The sequence below is a fragment of the Sturnira hondurensis genome, unplaced genomic scaffold (assembly GCF_014824575.4).
Source record: "Sturnira hondurensis isolate 20B ecotype Veracruz unplaced genomic scaffold, ASM1482457v3 Scaffold0004257, whole genome shotgun sequence".
NCBI classification, from domain to species: Eukaryota; Metazoa; Chordata; class Mammalia; order Chiroptera; family Phyllostomidae; genus Sturnira; species Sturnira hondurensis.
This window is the reverse complement of record NW_028076888.1, coordinates 3,341,723-3,364,963: the sequence shown is the minus strand read 5'-3', so window position 1 is coordinate 3,364,963 and position 23,241 is coordinate 3,341,723.

The window sequence follows — 23,241 nt, the reverse complement described above, 5'->3', positions numbered from 1 at the left end:
CCTGCTTGGCATTTATTGGGTTTCTTGGATTTGTGGGTTTATAATTTTATTAAATGTGGAAAGAATTTTGTCTCATGTATGCAAATAGAGTTTCTGCTTCTACCCCACCTCTACCCCTAGGCTTCAGTTGCGTGTATGTCAGACAGTTTTAATTGTCAAAGAGGCTCTGTTCATTCATTCTATGTCGTTTTATTACTATAATTTCAAGTTTATTGATCTTCTGCATTGTTTAATCTGCTATTAAGTTCATTCAGTAAAATTTTATTTTAGATATTGGCATTTTTCATCCTAAGAAGTTCCATTTGATTCTGATTTAGATATTCCATTTTTCTTCTCATTACAACCATGTTTTATTTTACAACCTTGAACATGAACAACATATCTACCATCGCTGTCTTCAAAGACATGTTTGCTAATACTGCTGCTTGTTATTTCTGGGTCTGTTTCTATACACTGATTTTTCTCCAGGGTGTGAGTCACACTTTCTTGCTTCTTTATATGTCTGGTTATTTTTATTGAATACTGAACATTATGACTTTTGTTTTGGGGGTGCTAGATTTTGTTGTACTCTTCCAAAAAATGCTCAATTTTATTCTGGCAGGTATTTAGTTATTTGCAGATTAATTTACTCCTTTCAAGGCTTACTTTTAAACTCTTCTGATGGACCCAGAGTGGCCTTTTTTGCAGGAACCATTTAGATTGGTAGCTAAAGCCTGTCCTCTCTAGGGTCCCTACTGAATCCACTCAGTGTTCTGACGAAGCTCCTCCACTTCAGCTGGTGAACATGAAGGTGACCTGTGGCCTCGTGAGAGCCCTTGGGATTATTTGGTTTACGGCTCCCCAAGCGGTACTGTCCTCTCTTGGAGAATTTTCTTGCCCACACACAGGATTGATATGCAGCCGATAATTCAAAGGACGCCTGTGCCAACTTCTGAGGATTTGGCATAACTAGCTCCCTCCTCTGCAGTACTCTGTCTTGCAAATTTCGGCTAATTGATCCTTTTCAATCTCTGTCTCCTCAATTCAGTGAGACTGGGCTCTCCTTGGGTTCATTTTTCCCAGCAGAAGTCTGGACATTTTTTTTTTCAGAATACTTGGTGGTGATAGAGCTCAACTTGTTTTTTTTTTTTCTCTTTTGTAAATGAGCCCAGTCCTTGCTGTGTCTAAAAGTAATTGCTTCTAAGATATCATACATATTTCTAACTACCGACAGCAGGAGGCTAATCTGCACTTTCCCCGCCTCCTGGCCAGAAGTAAGAGTCTTCAGTCACTCCATCAGACACTAGTTTATGAGGATTACTTTCTACCGTCAGAATTGTGCGGTGGGCCCTGGCTGGTGTGGCTCAGTGGACTGAGTGCCAGTCTTCGAACCAAAGGGTTGCCAGTTGGATTCCCAGTGAAGGCTCACGGCTGGATTGCGGGCCAGGTCCCCAGGAGGGGGCGTGCGAGAGGCAACCACACATTGATGTTTCTCTCCTCTTTCTCCCTCCCCTTCCCCTCTCTCTAAAACTAAGTACATAAGAAGAAGAAAAAGAAGAAATTGTGCAGTCGCTTTCCTGAGAATCCCTAGAATTACTTAGTCTTGGTTTGAAAAGAATAAATTCACTTGATGATTATAGAAATTCTATAAGAAAGAAAAAGTCAACCCAAGGAGATGAAAGGAAATTAATTCAACAATATTCACGGAGCACCTTCAATTTGCAAGGCACTGTTCCAGTTGGTGGTGGTATAAACATAAACAAAGGGATTTAAAAAAAATCTCTGCTCGTACCGAATGCACAATGAGGCAAACGAAGAGGCCATAAGCATCACAAATAAGTGAAGTCTTAAAATCTTTAGCCCATCAGGTAGCAAGCGCAACATGAATTACAGAGAACAAATTCTCCCAGCTCACATGTGGCACTGATTGGAACACATGGCCACTGTCCCTTCATAAACCGTAATGACAGTGGCCATCTGCTTAGAGGTAGAATAGCCAACTCTATTACCGCAAATGGAGATCTTGTCTAAGGCTGCCCCCCTGAGCCCTGTTCATCTCTGCGCTTCAGAAACACACGCACTACAAAATCACCTTCACAGAAGTATTTTGCTACCTTGCTTCTCTTCAGCTTTCCCAGCGGGACTGCGCGCTCTGTGAGGGTAGGCGTCGTGCCTGGCTTTGCTCACAGTTCTGTCCCCAAGCACCATACGTAGGCTTGGCCACCTGGGAGGGGTTCGGTAAGTAGTGTTAGCTGTCCGCACGTGTGGAAGACACTTGTGGTCGAATAGTACTGCCTGGATTATGCCTCCGGTGCACACTCTTGCTTTCACCTTTACGGTTAGTTACCAGCCAGCCTCTCCTTGAACATCACCTGCTGTGGTTCCACTTTCCTTCTTTCTCTCTCTTTTGCAGCGGTGCAGTCACTGCACACCCTGAATGACCAGATATCCCATTTCATTGTCACCAAGTCCAAGGCACTGGAGGAGGACAAAGACCCCTTCGTGCCCGCTGAGAAGGAGACCTTGAAGAGCTCCATGACCTTGATGAGGCACCTCCTCATGGACGCTCAGGTATGGAGACCCCCGACGGCAGCCGGAGCCGGTCACCGGGGTCCTTGGTGGTGGTTTTGTGGTGCAAGCGATGCAGAAACATTTCGCTATCGCCCTTATTTAAAGCTGCTGTCTTGAGAAACAGACATTCTGTTCTGAGTATATTGAATGCTGGGTTTGTGATAGGGTATTATTTGGGATTTAGTATTAAAATAGCCTGTTTTGAAGTCAAAGTAATAGGGCTTAAAAATAATGTATGTGTTGTCTCTGAGAATTTCACAGTTCTCCCATTAGCCTTGGAAAAAGTGAAAACCCATTTACATACAAACTTGGCAGGCATCAGAGCTGGCAAAGGCTTTGGGGGAGAGTGGTACTTACCCACCCCCCCACCCCCCCACCCCCGTCCCCGACAGCGTCGCTGAGTAACTAATGGATGTTTTGGTGCATGTGATGCACCACCAGAAAGGGCATCAGCCCTGGGCTGGGTTTTGGGTTTTCTTTGTTTTGTTTAATGCGAGGAATAAATTAATGGCAGAAGGTATTTAGCTCATTGCATGCTGTTGTTGAAGTGTTCTTCTTCAAGGTTCCTCCTTGTGCACTGTTTTATTGAAACATTTCAAAAATAATGTATTTACTCCATCTGGTTTTGTCGGCGGGTCTCTCCAGGTATGCTGATAGGCAAACACCAGGTGTTTAAAGCGACTTGCCGCTTTTCTGTTCGTGAAGCCAAGCTGAGCGAGATTTTATTGGCACTCCCGAGTCTTCCTTCGGCACCTGGGAATGCTTCAGGAAATGTTCTTTGGGTTCGGTGCTTTTTGTATCTGTTTTCCCCAGAGCGTTCTTCCTGGGCTGCTTCCCTGTTCAGCAACCGTGGGGTTGGAACGCTCGGTGATTCCCTGCGTTCTGCTGGGAACCCGATGGTGCACTGTGGTTTCTTTGCCTCCGTTTCTGCCCTGGTGGCATTTTGTGTTTTATTTTGTGAATCAGTTCTGAAGCCTGGACCTTGGACCAGTAAGACTTTATATGGCAAAGCTTTTGTCCGCCCCTCACCTGTGCCTGTCTGAAGCCTCCCCACGGGATTTCGGAGCCCTCGCGTTGCTGAGGCGCCTGAATTATGCAAAGTGTTTCATTTTAGTCCTCCTCTCCCTTCCCCCCTTTGTTAGGCGCAGCCCATGCAGCCTCTCCTTTCTCCCCAAGCCTGTCGGGTAGAAAACTGAACGACTCTGAAGCTCCAACAGTGGCCAGTTTTAAAACTCAGAAGAAGGAGAAATTTAGAACAATTTGCTAAACAAAAGAGAGCAAACTGTTCTTGAAAGGATTAGCTTTCCTCCCTGCTGGGACCAGGCCTAGAGCCAACACCCGGCCCAGGAAACTATCTACATAAACCCCCAAAGGTACCGTGTGACTCCAGTTTTGCACAGTCTAAGGGAAGAATGTCATCCGTCCTTACCCTCTTCTTCACATGTGGACTAGTGGCCGGAACCGGGTCGCAGAAGTGTTTAACACGGCTTAAGGAAATATTTGCTCCCTTAAATGTTTAATTCATTTGACAACTTCTGTCCAATTTTTTTCCTTTTTTTAAAAATCTAATGGGTCTAAAATATTCAATGTAATGTGATTACTGAGTAGGAACATTTTATTATCTCCTTCTCTCTGGATCCCAAACGCACGCCTGCTAGAATTTTCTAAAGTAGAAAGAGCACAGCAGGCGTGGTGAGCTCCCCCTAAAGTCACACTCCCTGAAAGGGAGGTGGGTTGGAGCTTCTCCTGGAGGGACGAGAATTGCAGAAATCCAGGGAGAAAAGCAGTGCGGTGTCCAGGGAACGTTCCTTTCATCTCCCGTGGTTGGAAGATTCCTCCCTGCTCGTCTCTTAAACTCATTGAAGATGAGGCGGGCTGGGATGAGTGCAGTCCAAAAATACCACACTTGTTTCTTTTCTTCCCCAACCACTAACTTTTTGAAACATTATTTGTGGTTATGACTGTAGGCCCTGGCTGGTCAGGTAGAATCACATTACCGAAAGCCCCCAGGCCCAGAGCCCCTCTGAGATAAACTCTCCGTGTAGTGAGTCACTGTGCAATGAGTCATCGCCAAGGTTACAAAATGCTAACCACAGCACGTGGGGGATGGCCTGGGGTGATACGTAGTTTTCAGTTTCGAAACACGCATTTCAAGACCAGTTCCTTTTAATGAGACTCTCTATTGAGCAGTTTTGGAAATTCAATTATTTCTCATTCATTTTAGACATGACTTCTCACCTCCATTGTAAAGACAAATGCCTGTACTGATTTCATGTTCTAAGTTCATCGACAACAGGAAGGCAGTAGAATGTAAATGTAACCGCTACGTAGCCCCTTCCTTTCGGACTGCATTTTGTAACATTGATAGACGTCCAACAGGCCTCCGTGTTGCAGGCGGCAAGCTTTGCAAGGGCAGTGGCCACAGCAGGCTCCGTTCCATACTCAGGGGACTCTTGATAGTGCGGGAGTGTGATGAAACACGCTGACGTCGGCTTACAAATTGAAAGAAGCCAGACAAAAGGCATTCCGGGGAACCTGGGCGCTGCTTCCAGAGTGACTGCCTAAAAGCCATAATCAATTCAAGTCACATCTGTCTCAGAAGCAATAAATCCTGCCTAGGAGAACGTCAAAGGCAAAAAGCATTGCTGGGCTATGAAATTCTACTCTGAGGATTATAAAACGGTGTGCGCAGAGCAAACACATCTCCCAAGTAGGACAGGGGTGCCGGAGATGATTGGCAGGCTCTCCGGTCCGCCCCCTGGGAGTGGAAAAGGAGAACATTGCACGCAGGCAGCCAGAGGCCAGCAATTTTTTATTCTCTCCCTAAATGCTTCAGAGAGGGGGGTGTCTAAGGGTGGGAGAACGCCTCTATTTGCATTCCTGTCCCTTTGTCATGCACAGGAGCCCCAGTTCAATGACGTGTCCCATTCAGATCTGAAACCCGAGCGGTAGCCTTACTCCTGAGAGCTCCGGTAAAGCCGAACTGCCAGCTCGGCCTCATAAGCGATTTGAGTCGTGACGCCGAAGAGGCGATTCTCCCTGGTAGAGATTAATTCTTTTACTCGTACTGTGTGCCTCTGCATGGTAAGAGGGGTTGATTACAGCAAATTAAATCTCCTATTGGCAGTTTTCTCCTTCTGCCCCCCAGAGACCTTAGATCATTACTTATTAAAGGCTGAACAAATGCTTGGGAAAACAGTCAGATCACTTTGTCAGCATTTAGATTCTGCCCTCCGAGGCTGGCTACCAACTCAAAGGCAGAGACGCTCGTTCCACGCTATGTGGGGGTTTCTTCTGCTGGCTGGCCCTGGGACCTGAGTGGCCGCAAAAGGGCCTGTGTTCCCCTGGGCTTCCAGGGGCAGCCCTGAGTGTTCCCCTGAGTGACCCCAGGGCTTCCCGGGCCTGGCAGTGCAGGGGGCTTTGGCTTGTCTGGCATCAAAGGGGAAACTTGGTTTAAGTGAGCTAAGCCCCGGGTTCACCTTCCCAGGGGTCCATCTCTAGGAATGAAATATCAAGTCTTTAAAAACACACACAAATTCCCACCCTTCACCTCTAAGCAACCCTGTGTTTATAACCTGACAAAGCCAAATGTTGGGTGGGAAAGAAATGAAAGCTCCTTTATCCTCCACACTGCCCTCCCTCCCTCCCTCTGCTCTCTTCCCCTTTCCCTTTACTTTGGCTTTCCTCTTTTTCCTTCCATCCCCCCCCCCCCGCCCCCAGCATGTCCCCTCCTTTCCTCCTGGCCTCTCTTTCTCCCCTCCATTGACTTGTACTCCTCCTGCCTTGGCCTCATCGTCTTCCCCTTCGCAAAGTAAATCCTAGTTGCAATGTGGCATGAGACTCGGGGATGTGATTAGGCAGGAGGCACAGTGGCATTCAGCAGGCAGACAGGGCCTTGCCAGGGTCAGAGATGCAATACAATTTGGGTGGCTTCCTTCTCTTTCCTAGAATGTTCTAAAAACAAAAAAACCCTCCTCTGCTTGATTATGCTCTCAGTAATTTCTGGAAAAACAAAAACAACCCAGACTGATAGAACATGAGTAGATTGGCTGCTCTCACTCCCTAGACTGGCCTCAGATGGGGAGGTGTGGTTTGGAGCAGAGAGCCCACCAGAGGAAACCCTGACCCAGGCTCCTGGCAAATAGGACGGTCAGCTCTTCACGGTGGGTGCCAGCTTGTGCCGGAAAGGGGACCTTGGGAATCAGGAAGTTCATGTACTCGTCGCGGAGGTGTGCTTCAAGGTGCTTTCTCCCATGACTCGTGTTTTTCATCCTTTCTGAGGCCAGCCCTTGCTCAGGGCATGGGCGGGTGCTTATTGCTAGTGCAGGTATCTGGTGACTTCTAGCTGCTGTGGGCTTCACAGTCCTGTCCGCGGGACTGACCCTGTGGACAGCCCTGGAGAACTCCTTGCCCTCCCCTCGCACACTGAGGCCAGCAGGAAGCTTGACATCGGAAGGTCGCAGGCGCTGGCAGTGGCTCTGAGGAGGGGGCCCCAAGTGGAGGCAGATTTTTCTTATTCTCTTTCGAAAGGTGACGCGTGGCTGGAGCCAGGACCGGCACCGTCTCCCTCTGTCCTGGCCCACAGAGAAGAGACTCTGACATTAGACCGAAGAGGCCAAGTTTAAATCCTAGGGAAATTACTCTGTATTATTTTGTAAGTCCACTCATACCATCAGGTTTCCACCCCTTAAAGGATGTAGGAGAAAGAAAGAAATGGACGCTGAAGAATGCAGTTCGCTTCGTCGCAAGGCTGCCACGGTAAGCCGGTCAGTGCCAGGAGTCTCAGCTCGCACCCCCCGGAAACCTGTGTGCGCATGCGCGAAGGCAGTGCTTCGTGTTCGGTCTCAGGTGCGAAACTCCAAAATCGGTGGGTCTGAAGCTCGCAGTTCCTTACATAAGGTCCACTTCCCATTCTGCCATGGCGATTTTGATCTTTTCAAGTTTAAAAAAGTGAATAAATGAAATTCCGCCTGCAGGCATCGCCAGGCATAGGTGCAAGCCCATCAGATACAGAGCTCCCGTGACCACGCCCTGTGCGGGGCATGGAAGTGCAGAGCTGGTCCCCTGTTGGGCTCGTGTCCGGGCACGTTTTTGTCAAAGTCAGCAGAGAAAAAGAGCCTCTTCCGAGACCTCTGCCCCCACTGTAACATCCACAGGGCAGAATTTTAGGGGAAAATCTGAGATATTCAAAGCTGCTTCCCATGCTTCCTGTGCAAAGACCCAGACAGGGCGAGCTCCTGCCCGCTGCCTACTCTGAAACACGGGGCCTCTCTAGAGACGGGCAGCGTTTGAACAAACCGGTCCCTGCCCATCTGCTGCTTCCCGAGACAGCCTTCCCGGTCTGCACAGAGCTCAAGAGCATTTGGGGGATTTATCTTCACAACGTAGAATCATGTGTGTTGCATTTCTAGATACAAATGGTTATTTTAATGATTTATGCTTCCAATGTTGACTAAACAGAGTTTGAGTGATTCTCATAGTGGGTGGTCCGAGTTGGGGTGGCAGGGATGTGACCCAGCACCAAAGTCAGGGGAGGGAGGTTAGGGGTGAGGGAGGGCTGGGGCGTGGGCCGCAGCGGAGCCCAGCCAGGGGGACCCAACAGAGGCGCCACGTCATGGAAGCAAAAAGGAAGCCCTCGGGAAAAGCTGAAGAACCGTATCTCAGACAAGACAGGAAAGGGGGCAGCTGTGGAGATGCAGGGAGTCAAGAACCAAAGGGCAGCTTTTCCAGGGCGCGTGGTCTGGACAAATGGGCTCCAAACATTTTCTCCCTTTGTGTCACTTTGATCAAAGTGCCAGTTCTTTCAAGAGTCTGACGGGTCTGTCTTAGGTCATTGGGCCGTCCTCGGCCTTGGCCATGGGAGGGAGTGCGCATGATGGATGGTCCCACGAAGCCCACAGGCCGTGTGGGAAAAAGCGTGGTTACCACGGGAAGGGAGCGTGGATGCTGGGCAGAGGGAGGCAGTGATAAGTCCACTGAGCATTTCACACGCTTGAACTTGGTGCTTGAGTCCCAGAACAGAGCTTGGCACTGCACGAAGCTCCAGGTCCCCCTGCCCTGGGGGGACTCGGGATACAGGGGGCAGATAACCAGTCATCACAGTGGCCTGTGGTAACTACTGATGAAGCCAGGCTGGGGACTACGGAAGCTCAGAGAAGGACCCCGCTGAAATTTGCAGATCTCTCTACTGTTTACAAAGCACTTTGCCAGGGTTTTCTCATCTTTTTCTGTGAGCCATGAGAGGTATAAGAGGTTGGGTATTATCATCTCTATTTGGAAAACTGGCTATTAAGCTATCATAAAATAGCCTTCTTTATATTGTTGCATCTGTCTGTCACACAGCAAGCACGATTGATTTCCTCCGTGTACTTGGTGACTCCAGAGTATCTGCTTCCTGAAGGGGTTAGTAAGTACAGGGAGAGGGGGGACGTAATTTGGGGGGGGGAGGTTAAAACCTAGTAGCTTCAGACATACGACAGCACTCATAACATGAAATGCTTTTTAAAATTTTGAATTAATACACAATACATTTCTGAAGCTAAGCTTTACCCTCTTGGATTCCTAGATGGCTTAGGGTTCCAAGAACATGGCTGTCAGACATCTTTAAATGGACTGTGAAAGGTATTCTACTTCCCCTTGGACTAGTCTAGTCTCTTCACACCATCAAATCGGTGTCCTCTTTCCACACCATCAAATGGGTGGTTCCCCAATTATCACCCAACCCCCTGTCTCCCTGCCATGAACGTTTTCCAGCTGGAAGAGGAGAGAACAGTTTTCCCCCCTACTCTCAGGAGCATTTGGCGATGACTGGAGATGTTTTTGACTGACACAACTCACTCGAGTGGGTTGGCGGGGAGGGGAGGTGGTGCTGAGGGCACGCAGTGGGTGGAGGCCGGGCGCGTTGCCACACTTCCCATGGCACTGGGGGTGGCTCCGCAAAACCCGTGTCCACCCGAGCGTCAGTAGCATCAGGGTTGAGAAGCCCTGCATGGAGGCCCAAGGCTGACTTTTCCATTGATCATGGAGCCCTTCTAGCCTCGGAATCGTTTTCTTCGAAGCCCTGCAATGGATCATAGTTCATCCTGCAGATGGACCTTAGTTACCTGCTCGCTATTTTTCCTGCTCACTTGCTGAGCCTCTGTAGCATAGACAAGCGCTGTGCCAGACTGTGGGCAACACGGGTGGGAGCGAAAGAAGGGATCCTGGCCCTCAAGGATCTTGTATTTTAGGAGGGGCGAGCGACCATAAACGCGTAAGTAACAAGTAATGAGGCGTTGTTTCCATACTCGCCTTCAAGATTTAGGTAAGCATTCAGACACTTTTTCTTTGTGACATTTAAGTGGAGATCTGAAGAGGGAATAAGAGCAAGAGCAAGAGAGAGAATGTGACTTCCAGTCAGGCTTTATTGCACATGTTTTTACTTAAATTTAGTGGTGTGTATTTAGTGCTGCTCCAGGAGGTAGCTGGAGAGAGATCCCCTGGGATGTTGAAAAGATCTGGGCAAATTATTCATTCTGGAAATTTACATTTAATTTAGGGAAAATCAAAATTCCTATTGGCCCCTGAAGAGCAGGGGATCTTTATCCTTTGCCTGCAGTTTGAACACAGAGGAACCAGGATCGCTGTTGCTAGAGGCTGTAGATACACACAGGCACACACGCATGCACACACAAAGGCTAGTGTAAGAGATGTGCGTCAGATGGGTGAAGGGACAGCAGGGACATAGAGACCCGTTTTGGACAAGAAAAGGAAGGTGGGAGGCGGCAGCTCCCTCCCCGAGTCCTGCCGCACAGAGCCCGGCCCACGGTCCGTTCTCCACTGCGCACGTGTCGCTTAGTGCTGCACCTTCATGGGTCCGCTACAAGCATTTGTTCTCTGCCGGCATGTGCTCAGGAAACGTGCACCAGCGTTAGTCCGAATGAGACATAATTAGAAAGGTAATTTCATTGTCCGTATTTTTTTCTCCATAATGGAATTCAGTGTCAGAGTTTTAGGACTGATAACTTGTTTTTTCGCTTGTTTGTTTGTTTGTTTGTTGGTGCTGTGGCTCCCATCCATTAGTCAGATAATAGCCAAATGTATGCCCTATAATTATTACCTAAAATAACCTACACTTAGAACAGTAATTTTGTAAAATATATTTTATTGATTATACCATTACAGTTGTTCTATTCCTTCCTTCATTCCCCTCCACCCTGTACACCCCTCCCCCACCATTCCCCCCTTTAGTTTATGACCTCGTGTCTCAAGTTCTTTAGATTCTATATTTCCCCTACTACTCTTGCCCTCCCCCTATCTATTTTCTACCTACTGTTTATACTATTTTCTATACCTTCTCCCCCCTCTTCCTCCTCCCACTCCCCTGTTGCTAACCCTCCATGTGTTCTTCATTTCTATCATTCCACTCCTGATCTAGCTGTCCTCTTGGTTTGCTTTTTGTTTTAGGTGTGGTTGTTAATAACTGTGAGTTTGCTGTCCTTTCTTTGTTCATATTTTTCATCTTCTTTTTCTTACATAAGTCCCTTTAACATTTCATATAATAAGGGCTTGGTGATGATGAACTTGACTTTGATTTTATCTGAGAAGCACTTTATCTGTCCTCCCATTCTAAGTGAAAGCTTTGCTGGATAAAGCAATCTTGGCTATAGGTCTTTGGATTTCATGACTTGGAATACTTCTTTCCAGCCCCTTCTTGCCTGTAAGTTCTCTTTGGAGAAATCAGCTGACAGTTTGATGGGTACTCCTTTGTAGGTGACTGTCTCCTTATCTCTTGCTGCTTCCAGGATTCTCTCCTTCATTTTAGCCTTGGCTAAAGTAAGTATGATGTGCCTTGGTGTGTTCCTTCTTGGGTCCAACTTCTTTGGGACTCTCTGAGCTTCCTGGATTTCCTGGAAGTCTATTTCCTTTGCCAGACTGGGGAAGTTCTCCTTTATTATTTGTTCAGATAAGTTTTCCACTCGTGACTGTTTCTTTTCTTCTTCTGGTACCCCTATAATTTGGATGTTGAAACATTTAAAGATGTCCTGGAGGTTCCTAAGCCTCTCCTCACTTTTTTGAATTCTTTTTTCTTCATTCTTTTCTGGTTGGATGTTTCGTTCTTCCTTCTGGTCCCAGTTTCCTTTCCATCACTATTGGTTTCCTGTGCATTTCCCTTCATTTCAATTAGTTTCGCCTTTATATGTTCCTCTAATTTGTGACTATAATCAACCAGTTCTGTGAGCATCCTGATCACCACCAGTGTTTTGAACTGTGAATCTGAGAGGTTCACTATTTCTTTTTCGCTTAGAGTTATCAGCTCTGGGGCTTTGAGTTCTTCTTGAGCCATATTTTGGACTGTTCATGCCTGTTATGTATGAGGAGCGGAGACCTAGGTGTTCACCAGGGCGGGCAACTCAATTGCTGGGTTGTGATGCTGTACGTGGGGGTGGGGTCAAAGGAAAGCAATGGCGGTCCCCTCTGCGCCTCCCATTGCTGGGGCCGCGCGGTCCATCCCACTGCGCGCGAATGTGGGACCTTGGTCAGCCCGCCGCTTTGTGCATCCATTGGGTTTGCCCACTGGGGCCTGCATGGTTCTGGGGCCTGCGCGGTCCATCTCACTGCTCACTCCTCTGCTGGTTTATCTTCGTGCGAATGTGTGACCTCGGTCAGCCCGCTGCCCTGTGTCCTCACTGGGTCTGCGCTGCTAACCCGGCTGCCTGGGCGCCTGGGTTGGGGGATCTTTCCTACCCGACCCTGCTCCGCTGCTGGCTCCGCCCCTCTTACTGGTCCCGGTTGAACAGTTCGTTGTTGTTGGACTTCCGTATAGTTCAATTTTCTCTTCTTTGGCTGCGTCTTTGTTTACTAAACCTTTGTTGTAGTCAAACTTGGTTGTGGGAGAAGGCACAGTGTTTCCACCTACGCCTCCATCTTGGTGGAAGTCCTAGAACAGTAATTTTTATACAGGGCCTTTGGGGCCCGCTATTCCCATGAAACTCTCGAAGTCCCTGCAGAGCATCCAGGTAAACTGAGGCATGGCATTGCTAAGTGTCATCACTCAAATCTGACCTGTGAGTAGGAGCCAGCAAATGTCCTACTCAAATGCCAACGCAGGCTAGTCTTCCACGTCCCCTACTCCTGGCCTCTGAGTAAATCACAGTGAGAAGCAGTTCAACAGTGAGACAGTGAGTGGGCGGTTCCAAGTGCTTATGTGTCCCCATGGACGTGAGACTTGGCCGGCTTAGCAGTCCGAATAGTTAACTTCAGAATGGGCCTGCTCATCTTGGGTCATGGATGCAAGCTTCTCTTTTTTCCTCCTAAAGTATGAAACAAAGAGAAGAGCTTTTTATAGAGTTACTCATGAGAATCACGGCCTGGACGTGTGAGAGGGAGCCGCTGCTGCGTGACAAACTGAGCGGTTGGAAACAATTCCTCCTCGTTTACTTCCCTAAGTCAGTGGGTCGCCCGGGGAACCCTGCCCGGGGTGGACAGGCCTGGCTGATCTCCACTGGCCTCACTCATCCATCTGCGGTCACCTGGGCCCGGTGGGACTAGGACGGGCTCGGCTGGAGTGATTCAGCTCTCTGCTGGGTGCTTTTCCTACCCCTGAATCCAGCAGGATAGTCCTGGGAACGTCTCATCGTGGGAGCAGGGTCCATAAAAAGAAGAAACGGAGGAATCACTTTCACAGCCTGTGTTTGCATCGAGTTTGCTCCTGCTCCGTGGGCCAGAGTGCGGCGGCCGACTAAGCGCAGAGTGGGAGTGGGAAGCGACCACCAAGGGGAGGGTAGGACACGAGTGCCATCAGCGCGGTAAATGCACCACAAAACACAGCCAACGAGCAGAACACTTCCCCGTGTGGCTCTTGGCGATTTTTGATCTGTTGGAAACGCCCTGATGAGCAAGCACATTCTCCTTTGGGAAGACCGCTCCAGTCCCTTTATTTAGAGGGACGTGAACTGTGCTCCTCCGCCCTTGCACATGCACAGAGAACACACTGTGTTTGAACGGCTGTGGGAGACATTTGGAGGGGGCTCTCTGTCAAGCCTGGACGGGACGGTTCAAATGGACCCGTGACCGAGTGCGAGAAGCGCGGGCTTGCGCCAGCTCCAGAAACGGGATGACTCAGTAAATCACGTAGTTCTAGCTGGTCCTCCAAGCTAGGGGCCCGGTTAATTCATTCAGCAAATGATTGCGGGGCATCTCCCCCCACGTGGAAGCGCAGTGGCAAACACTGCAGGGAGATGTGACAACTACACCGTGTGCCAAACGCCCCGCTAAGGACTTCTCATCCCCCCACAGCTCATTGGTGAGTTATGTGTGACCAACCCTCTCTTACAAGTGATGAAATGGGGCCCAGAAAGGGAGCTTATTTAAGGTCACACATCTAGTCAGTAACTGCACTCATTTAATTGCAAAGAATGGCTGTAATTCTTTACTTTCTCTCTTTGCAATATGCCTCTGCAGCCTTTCTCATTAAGAGCTGGAGTCTGTTTCCTCACACCTTGAATCTGAGCTGGCCAGTGATTTTCTTTGGCCAACAGAATGCGGTGAATTGGTGGCTTAGTCCAGAGCCTAGGCCTGAGGAGGCCTTGTGTGATTCTTTTCTTTCTAGGAACCTCACCTCTGCTGTGAGAAGAGGTCTGCGCTAGACAGCTGGCAGAGGCGAGATTACGGGGAGCAGAGACAAGTCCCCTGCTGAGCCCACCATAGGCCAGGCAGCTCCCACCTGCTGCAGTGAAGTACCCCTGCGGGACCAAGCCCAGCTAATGCCCGCTGACCTCAGTCCAGGGCAGCAGAGCCACCAGTCCTTCTGCAGACTTTTGGAAGTAATAAATGGCTTGTTTTAAGCTATTTGTTTCAAGGTAGCTTGTTACACAGCAAGAGCTAACTGATACACTAGCAGAGCCAGTATCCGGAGTCAGGTCTGACTGACAACTAAGCCCTAGCCATGTTCAGGAGAAAGAGGAAAAATGCTGGTGAGTCTTTACCAGTCTCCGCCACATGCGCCTTCTGGTTCCACACCGTTTGTCCAGCTTGAAACCACAATAATGGTGGGGGACCATTCACATATCTAAGCAAAGGGATGACGTGATGACATTTAGGTGTTTGAAAGATCACTGTGGAGGGAGCATAAGGAATGGGTTAACTGGCCAGAGACTGAAGACAGGATGCAGTTTTTCTTGGCAACAGATGGTAAGGCAAGACACTGTGGGATGGGGCAGGAAGACCAGAGAGGTAGGGGCACGTTCAGGGAATGCTGAGGAAGTAGGGCTGCCGCTAATCGGAATTTGGGGGTGAAAGAGAGACGAGTCTCGGATGGGTCTCAGATCTTGGGTTGGGTACCCGGGAAAATGATGGCATCGGACGAAGGGAACAGAGGCATAGCAGACGTGTAGGGGGAATTGTGAGTTCGGTTTGGACTCTCTGAAGACTGAGCGACCTGTGGGACATCTAGGCGGGGCTGTCTGCGACACAGCACACCGTCTGTCTTCAGCTTCAGAGAGAGCCACGGATCTGTCATCTGCGTATTTACCGACCTTTTGGAGTCACGCTGTGTCCGTTGCAGTCACCAGCAGCAGACAACAGAATCCACTCTAATCTAAGTAGAAAGGCCTTTAAAAATTTTTTTTTAGGGATTTTGATAGCTCACAGAATCATCTTAAAGACTAGGTTTGGAGCTGCAGAGCCAGGAATAACAGTAGCCAGGAGAAACCAGCCTACTGCCCTGCAAGACAGTTAATGGCATGTGAACAGCTACTGGGCCTCACCACACAGCACCCCCGGCACTGAGGACTGGTCCCCAGGATCCCCCCCAGAGCCATCCTGAAGAACCAGGTGCCTCTGCCTCCAGCTTGAGAGCAGGGTCAATCCCCCCCCCCCGGCTACTTTCTTGTCCACTAGCACCCCCCTCAGGACCTTAGCCACGTAGGATTCTTGGAAATGTAGTTTTAGCTTCCCATTTTCCGTAGTTCACGGAAATGGACTAAGGAGTGTTGGGATGAATGCATGTGAACTCTAAATCAAAGGGAAGTGTGTCTTCTCTCATCTGAGAAGTGCTCTGTGGAGTAGCCCACCAAGTCCCCTTCTCACTGCAGCTAGATTGACGTGGGTTTCTGTCACCTGCCACCTGAGCAGCCTTGACTAACAGGGCATCCAGACTCTATGGAAATACTGTCCTTCCTGCCCAGGGTCGTCTCCTCCACACGCCGTGTGTTCCCTTCCATGGCTGGTCACGGGACCAGGTGAGCGCCCTCCCTGAGCAGAGGTGTCTGGGCACTTCTGATTAAGCTCTAGGAACCTTCTCGCCTGCACACCGACACACCTGTGGAGCCTTACACACTTCCTTGTGCATGTGCGCAGTCACGCACAGGGTGTGAATTCAAGGTTACTGATATATGTAATATGTATGTGCAGAGGGGGTGCAAGGGGAACAGATTTAAAAACAACTTTTATTCTGGACGCACAAGCTAGACGTACACTGGCCTTCATTATGATGAGTAACACATCTGAGTGTGTGTGAAAGGTTTCCAGTGTATTTTAAATGAATGTGGACCAGTGTTTGCAGAACCTTTGAGGCGCCTCCACGAAACCCCACAGGGACGCGGAATCTGGACATGGCTGTGAAAAGGGACCGACCCCGCTGTGGTGGGTTGAATTGTGTCCACCGTGAAAGAAATGTATGGCCCAGTCTTAACTTCCAGAACCTCGGGATGTGCCCTTGTGTGGACACTGGGTCTTCAGAGAGGTAATCGAGTTAAAGTGAGGTCACTAGAGTGGGCTTCTTGCTGCTCCGACTGGCGTCCATATAAAAAGGGCAAGTTTGGAGACAGAGACAGACGCACAGAGGAGAGACAACAGGAAGACCCGGAGGGAGAAAGCCCGGGGAAGATAGAGGATTGGAGTGACGCATCCGGAAGCCAAAGGGGTGCCTGGGGCTCCCAGGAGCCAGAACGGCACGGAGCGGGTTCTCCCTCGGAGTGGCAGAAGGAACTGAACCTGATGCCACCTCCTTTGGGACTTCTGACCCCCAGAACTGTGAGCCTCGAATTGTGATTGCTTCCAGCACCTCGGGTCGTGGTACTCTGTCACGGCAGCCACAGGAAACTGATACACCCTTGCCAAGGAGGTTGCAAACCGAGAAAGAAAGAAACGAGATGTTTTTATACCAGGCACAATGTGCTTTAGTAGGAATGTATTTCTTTCTTTATTTAATACAATAAAAGTGATTGCTGTGAAAGGCCAGGGTGTGTGTGTGTGTGTGTGTGTGTGTGTGTGTGTTTGTGTTGCTCTCCAAAGAGCAACAGCCTTGGATGCTGGACCTAGAGGTTTGTGTTTCATCCCAGACTAGTGAAGGGTCCTGTAAGGGCCCGGGTGGCAGAGCAGGTGGCTGTGTTTTATCAGCAGTTGCTGTAGGCAGTACCACCATTGTCTATGCCGCTGATGCTGGCTCAGCACATACTTTGTTGATTCCCTATTGTTGGTTTCTCTGTGCGATGGGAAGTTGTCACCTGGCTTATTCCTTTCTTTCCATCATCCTTACTGCCTCTGCTCTGTCATCCTTCCAACTCTAAATCAAAGGGAAGTGTGTCTTCTCTCATCCGGGAAGTATTCTGGAGGCGTAGTTTTAGAACGAAGGAGCATTTGACATTTCATATCATCATTAGGGCTTCTTAATCAGTTTCAGCGGAAACTCGGTAATCTAGTAGGACTGTGGGGGCAGACAAACAAGTGAGATGAAGATTTAGCGAAGTTCACTGGCAGCTGCTGCCCCCCTTGGACAGAGTCATGCTGCTCCCCCAAGAGGGACTAGCCAGGTCTCTCCCAGGTTCCAGCATCTGGCTCAGTGTGACAAAGCTTGTTGTCCTCCCCTCTCCGCTGTCTTCTGCCTGTGGTGGGATTACGGAACAGATTAAAGGTCGCTTCCCCAGTGGTTAGCCCTTCTTCCCCATCAGGCTCTGTCCTCCTGGCCCAGGTCCCTGGAGCAGAGTGCCGCCCTCAATCAGGCTTAACCCTTTCACACTCTGCCTTCTGTGCTTCCAGCCTGCCCTCCCCTACCAGGCCTCGGAAGGCTGTGGGTACATTATCCTGCTTCCATTTGGAAGGAGGGGCAGCTCAGGGAAAGTGCAAGTCTTTGCCTAGGGGTTTATTCAGTGCTAGGTGGCTGACTGCGAGGCCATCCCTTGTCCCTAGTTCAGCAGAGCAGTGTGAGGAATGACTGTAGGGGACAGAAGTCCAGAGTGCCGGAAGGAGCACAACTGTGGGAAGGGCAAAGGGTGCCGACCAGCACTGCAGTGAGGGGAGCATCTGGGTGGCTGGGCAGCATCGGAGTCCGCTGAGGACAGAGACTCGGGGCTGAGAGATCTCAGCTGCGTAAGTGACCCCGCGCTCAGTCTAGCTCGGGACTGTCATGTTCCCCTCGTGCCAGCCCCTCTCTGGGTTTTGTTGGCGCTTTTGAGTGTAGTTTTTATTTCGGTCAAACAAAATTAAGCTGTTGGCACCATCGGCTGGGGAATGCGTTTTGGCCAAAGGGGTCAACCCGTTGGGAAAGAACTCATTATTTCTTATATAAATTTTCTACAAAAACAACTTCTTATAGAGGAAAAAGGGAATTTTCTTCTGTAAGCACATCTGAGTTTCTTCCATTAATGAAATGCTTCTAATTCATTGATAAGCCTGGTGTTTTATTCATCACTGTAGACAGTTTTTTTCTTCCTGGTTTCATTTAGTGACACTTGTCCTACTCCCTTCTCCTGTCTGGGCCTCTGGGGACCTCACACACTCTGTTTCACCCTGTGCTGCCCACAGCCCCTCGTCCAGGCCCGAGTGTTCCTTAGGGCTCGGTCCCAGAGGCCCCGGGCCAAGGCGGCGGAGGGGCACTGGCCTGTCCAGAGTGGGCCACCTAAGCAAAACTAGAGAATTGTCTGTTAGGGGTTCCAATGACGAAAATGCCTCACAATTTTAAAAAATCACCAAACAATTAAAAACCAACAAGATGAGACAAATTATAGAATCAGAGACTCGATAAATGGAAAAACTTCCATCTGCAAAAATGGCTAATAGAGAAATGGGAACAGGATGTTACAGCAAGTATAATTAATATCCTCAGAGAGATAACACAGAATATTGCATCCAAGAAACCAAGGCAGGGACCTGTCATTATCCACTCATCGATGCTGCCAGTGTTCAGTGCGTTCCTGCCACTCGACGTTAGGCACAGCCGAGGCACCGTGTGGTCCACAGTGAACAAAGCCAGGTCCCCGTCCTCCTGGAGCTTAAAGCCTAGTTAGGGGAGACACAAAATAACTCCTGAAACAGGGAAATATCGAGTATGTCAGCTGGTGTGTGCTGTAGGGAGAGAGAAGCAGAGCTGGAGGTTTAAGGCCTGCAGGAATGGAGAGTGGAGGCTTTGAAGGCTCTGGCTTTTTCTCTGAGCAGCAGGGGAAGCCATGGAGGGTTAGGGGCAAAGGTACCTTTTGAAGCTCCAGGCACTGGTCTACACACTTTGCCTACGTCAATGATTTGCTCAATTTTCACCGCGACAGATGAGGAAATGAGAGAGCAGAGAGGTTAGGCAGGCTCCTGGGGTCTCCCAGCCAGGAGGGGGCTGAGCCAGGATGGGAACCTGGGTCGTCTGGCTCCCCGGCCCACCCTTTTCACCAGCATCCTGTAGGGCTTAGGACTAGCGGAGTACCAACTGCGAAGAAAGTGAGTGCGTTTCAGAGAGAGAGTAGGGTGACAGCGTTGGCTGGTATGGGGGCAAGGGTGAGAAATTACTTGAGAACGGTTCCTATACTTCTGTCTTGAGCCACTGCTGCTTGTAGTCATCATTTCACGTTGCTGCAAACTCTACTGAGTCTGGAATAAATCCACACTCTCTTCCATGACATAAATCTCTGAGTTCAAAACTGTGCCAAGACAAATGGCTGATATTCAATTTGTCCAGGAATGAAGGGTTCCAAGGACATGAGATTTCCAATTTAATTAATTAATTTATTTATTTAAGGGACTTGCGATTTTAAAGCTGGGAAAGTCCCAGGCAACCGGGATGGCTTGGTCTCCCTCCTGCCCCTCCCCGTCCCACACCTTGCCCAGCCGCACTGGCCCTCACGCAGGTGGGCAGGACTCTCCTACCCAGGCCTTGGCTCATGTCATTTCCGTATGTGGAGAGCTCTCTGTCTGGTGCTTTGCACAGCTGCTGCTTCCAGTTCTCTGTTCGTCGCTTAAATGTCACCTCTCACAGTGGCCATCCTGGAGCCCACCACCAGAGAGTCCCCTACCCCCGGGACTTATCACAGGATCGTCCACTTTATTGATTTATCTGATTACTCCTGTGCTCAGTTATAAGCGCCATGAGGACTGAGCCCGAGTCTGTGTTGTTCACCTGCATAAGGCAGGTGCTTAGAACATAGTTACTAAAGGGAAACCGACCATTTCTGCAGCTGGAGGCATTTGACTGAGGCATCAGAAAGAATTCCTTACTGGAAGCACCTAAAAAAGGAGCTTGCAGCCGGAAATGAAGGCTCGTGATCAGGTTCTTAGCATCTCTTCCCTCTGCTCCTGCCCTTTGTCTCGCCTTTGTTGCAGTAAGGAAAGAGCTCAGAGCCCCCACATGGGCTTTGGGCTTAGGGATAAGACAGGTGATACATTCTACACACTGTTTTCCACCCGACCTCTTCCTTCTACTTGTCCCTGTTGGAAAGAGCACAGCTGAAATTTGGGGAGGCCTACCTGTGTACATGACTGCTCACTGATTCACGTTATAGACAAAAGTGGGTCGTGTTGACTGTTTAACCTTTCTTTCATCTGTGCCCATCCTAGGCAGCTTGTTTTTATACGATTTAAAAACGTAACTCTTGCTCATAACAGTGAAAAATGGGAAACTACATTCACATCCAATATGATTTGATTAGGTTAATGAATTCTGACTCATCCCTTGAGTGGGAATACTCCAGAACCATTAAACACAATTAGGTAGATCTGTGTTTACTGACATGTGTCCATGATAAATTGGTAAATAAAAAGAAAGAAAAAACAGAAGGAAATACACAGATATGTTGCCAGATGTGATCTCAGAATAGTGAGACAGTAGATTATTTTCTTATTTGTTTTGTTTTTCTTAATTTCTACAGTGAGCATGTATACATAACCAGTAGAGAAAACCTCGTTCCAAGAGGAAAAAAATGTAGCTCATTAATATTTATTACCCTCTGGACCACCCTTAGTCTCCCTCGGGTCCAGCGTGAACCTGGTTCGTTTGTGTATATAAACATATTGTATATGTTTTTTGTAATATATTTTAGGTCACATATATGCAGACGTGGGAAACATACTATTAAGATGTGTAATATGGCACATGCCTCATGGTCCAACCATGCTTATCTACATAAATCTATGTTATATGTAATTTATTATATTTTATATGTAACTTATCAGCGTATACCTTGACCTTAGTGTAGCATATGATTTTGCCAAATTTGCTTTTCAAAGTGAAATGCTGCACGTCCCATTCAGATGCTCGATTCATATCCTCATTGCGCTCGGCTCACCTGCGCTGAAACTGAGCGCCTACCAACAACCCTGGGTTGCTTTTATTTTTTTACCAAGACATTTTTTAAAGATAAAACACCCAGGTGGCTTGCTCATTCAGGGACCATGGAGCTCCGAGTGGCATCACTGGTATTTGTTGGTGACATACAAGCTTCTCTTCACACACCTGTGTTCCTTTCACTTGCTGGGCGCACCCGCCCCCTGCCCAGTTTGTCTCGGGGGCAGGGCGGGTGGTGTTGGGTTAGATGAGGATCGGGGAGCACAGTCGGCCCTTAGAAGTTAGTTTTGCGTCTTAACTGATAGCACATTCTCGGCTCCCAAATGTCTGTAATAGCTTTTTTTTTTAATTTAATTTTTTTTAGAGCAAGCGCTCGCCTTTTCTCTTTTCCTTCCTTCCTCGTTCCCTCTCCCTTTCTCCAACTCCCAGTCTCTGTGTCTTTCTTTCTCTAGGGAGCAGATGGCGTGCGTACCATTCGATTTTAGCAGCCGAGAACTCTGGTGGGCAGGGCTGGCTCCAAGCTCTCTAGTTTAGAGGCCTTGGAAAGACCCAGTGACTTGGATGAGAGGGCCGGTTGGCACTGGGCCCTGGTTGCCCTGGAGCAGCTGGCAGAGCCTGGCCGTGTCCTGCAGGTCAGCCCGTCCTCCCCTCCCAGCATCCCCACCAGGGCTGGCCTGGCTGCTCTGAAAGGGGCCCTTGTGTATGGGCTCCAAGGACAAAGCCCCAGCATACGCTCACCTCATAGTTAATTCCCTTTCACACTAACTTACTTGGTCTACGAAAGCCCACTGAGGTTCCTGGCCCTGGTCCGTTGCTCCTCTCTCCTTTCATTTAATCATTGTGTTCTCACTAATACCAAGTGCCAGGGGCTGCTCTGAGCACTTTTATTTATTTAATCCTAGGAACAGTCCAATGTAGTTAAGTGTTCAATTTTTCCCATGTTAAGATTAGACAATAGAGGAAGAGGCAACCACACCCAGTAAGGGCTGAGGGAGGATTAGAACCAAGACTCTGGATGCAGGAGCTGCTGCCTGTCACCTGCACGCTGTGCCCCCAGGGTCCTCTTCGTCTGGGTGAGACCCGCAGCAGACATGGGTGCCCTCTGAACCTCTGGGGCTGCTTCGGAACAGCTGTGGGTTTTCATCGTTTTCCCCCTGCGGTTTTTAAGGCCAGGCATTCTGAATGTGTGACTTCCTCAGACACCGTTTCTGATCTGAGCTTGCCTGGTACAGGGGATTTGGGGGGGGGGGCAAGTTCATTCAGAAGGGAAACTTCTCTCCTATTGTTTCCAAGCTCCCAACACCCCAGACTCATGGGGACAGTGCAGGGAGGGGCTGGGGAGACCAAGCTGCCGGGTCAGTCCAACCAGTGACTCCCAGTGTGACCTCCTGACACGTCCTTTAATCTCCGGGGCCAGTGTTTGTGTCTGCAGAAGTGGGGGCGCCGTTATTTTAGCCATCGGCCTCAAGAGTACAGTGAGGAGGCACCTAATATTTTGACCGGCAGGCACCAGTGCCGGTATTGGCACACTTTCCCATCCAAAGTGTGTGTGACTGCGTGAAGATAGAAAGCGTGACCGTTGGTAGGGAAGAATTTCACAAAGTTAGGTGCTCTGCAAAGATAGAAATGCGTTGCAGCGAGCTAAAGAATGCATCGAGCAGACCTCGGGAGAATGGGGTGCAGGAGGAGGTGTCCGGGGCTTGTGCAGAGGAGGGGGGTCAAGAACTGGTCAATTGCAAGTGGATAACAGAGAGCAGCCCCAATGCAGAGCCAAATTCAGCTGTGAGACTTTTCCCATCTTAGTGTGACTTTGGGGCTGGAGGCCACACGTGTCACCCTGCAGTCGTCTGTCTTCGCTCCTTCATCTTTTTCTTGGAATTTTGTTTGTATTAATTGCCATCTTCCAGAATCCGTACCACTCTTCATTCTTGGTTTGGGATATAAGAACATGTTTGGGAGTGTAGGGAATGAAGGCATTTTAGGCAGCGGGGAAAGGTGGAGATTTGGATCAAGTTCATGTCCCTGAATTTGAGGAAGGAGTAACTGACTCAGAGCCCAGGGCCCTCCTAGAATGACAGCCTTGGCTTGAGCCAAAACATTGCCCCATAACCCAATAAACCTGGGCACAGTTTGGTACGTGCTAAAGCAACCTGGGAAGCCATCATTCC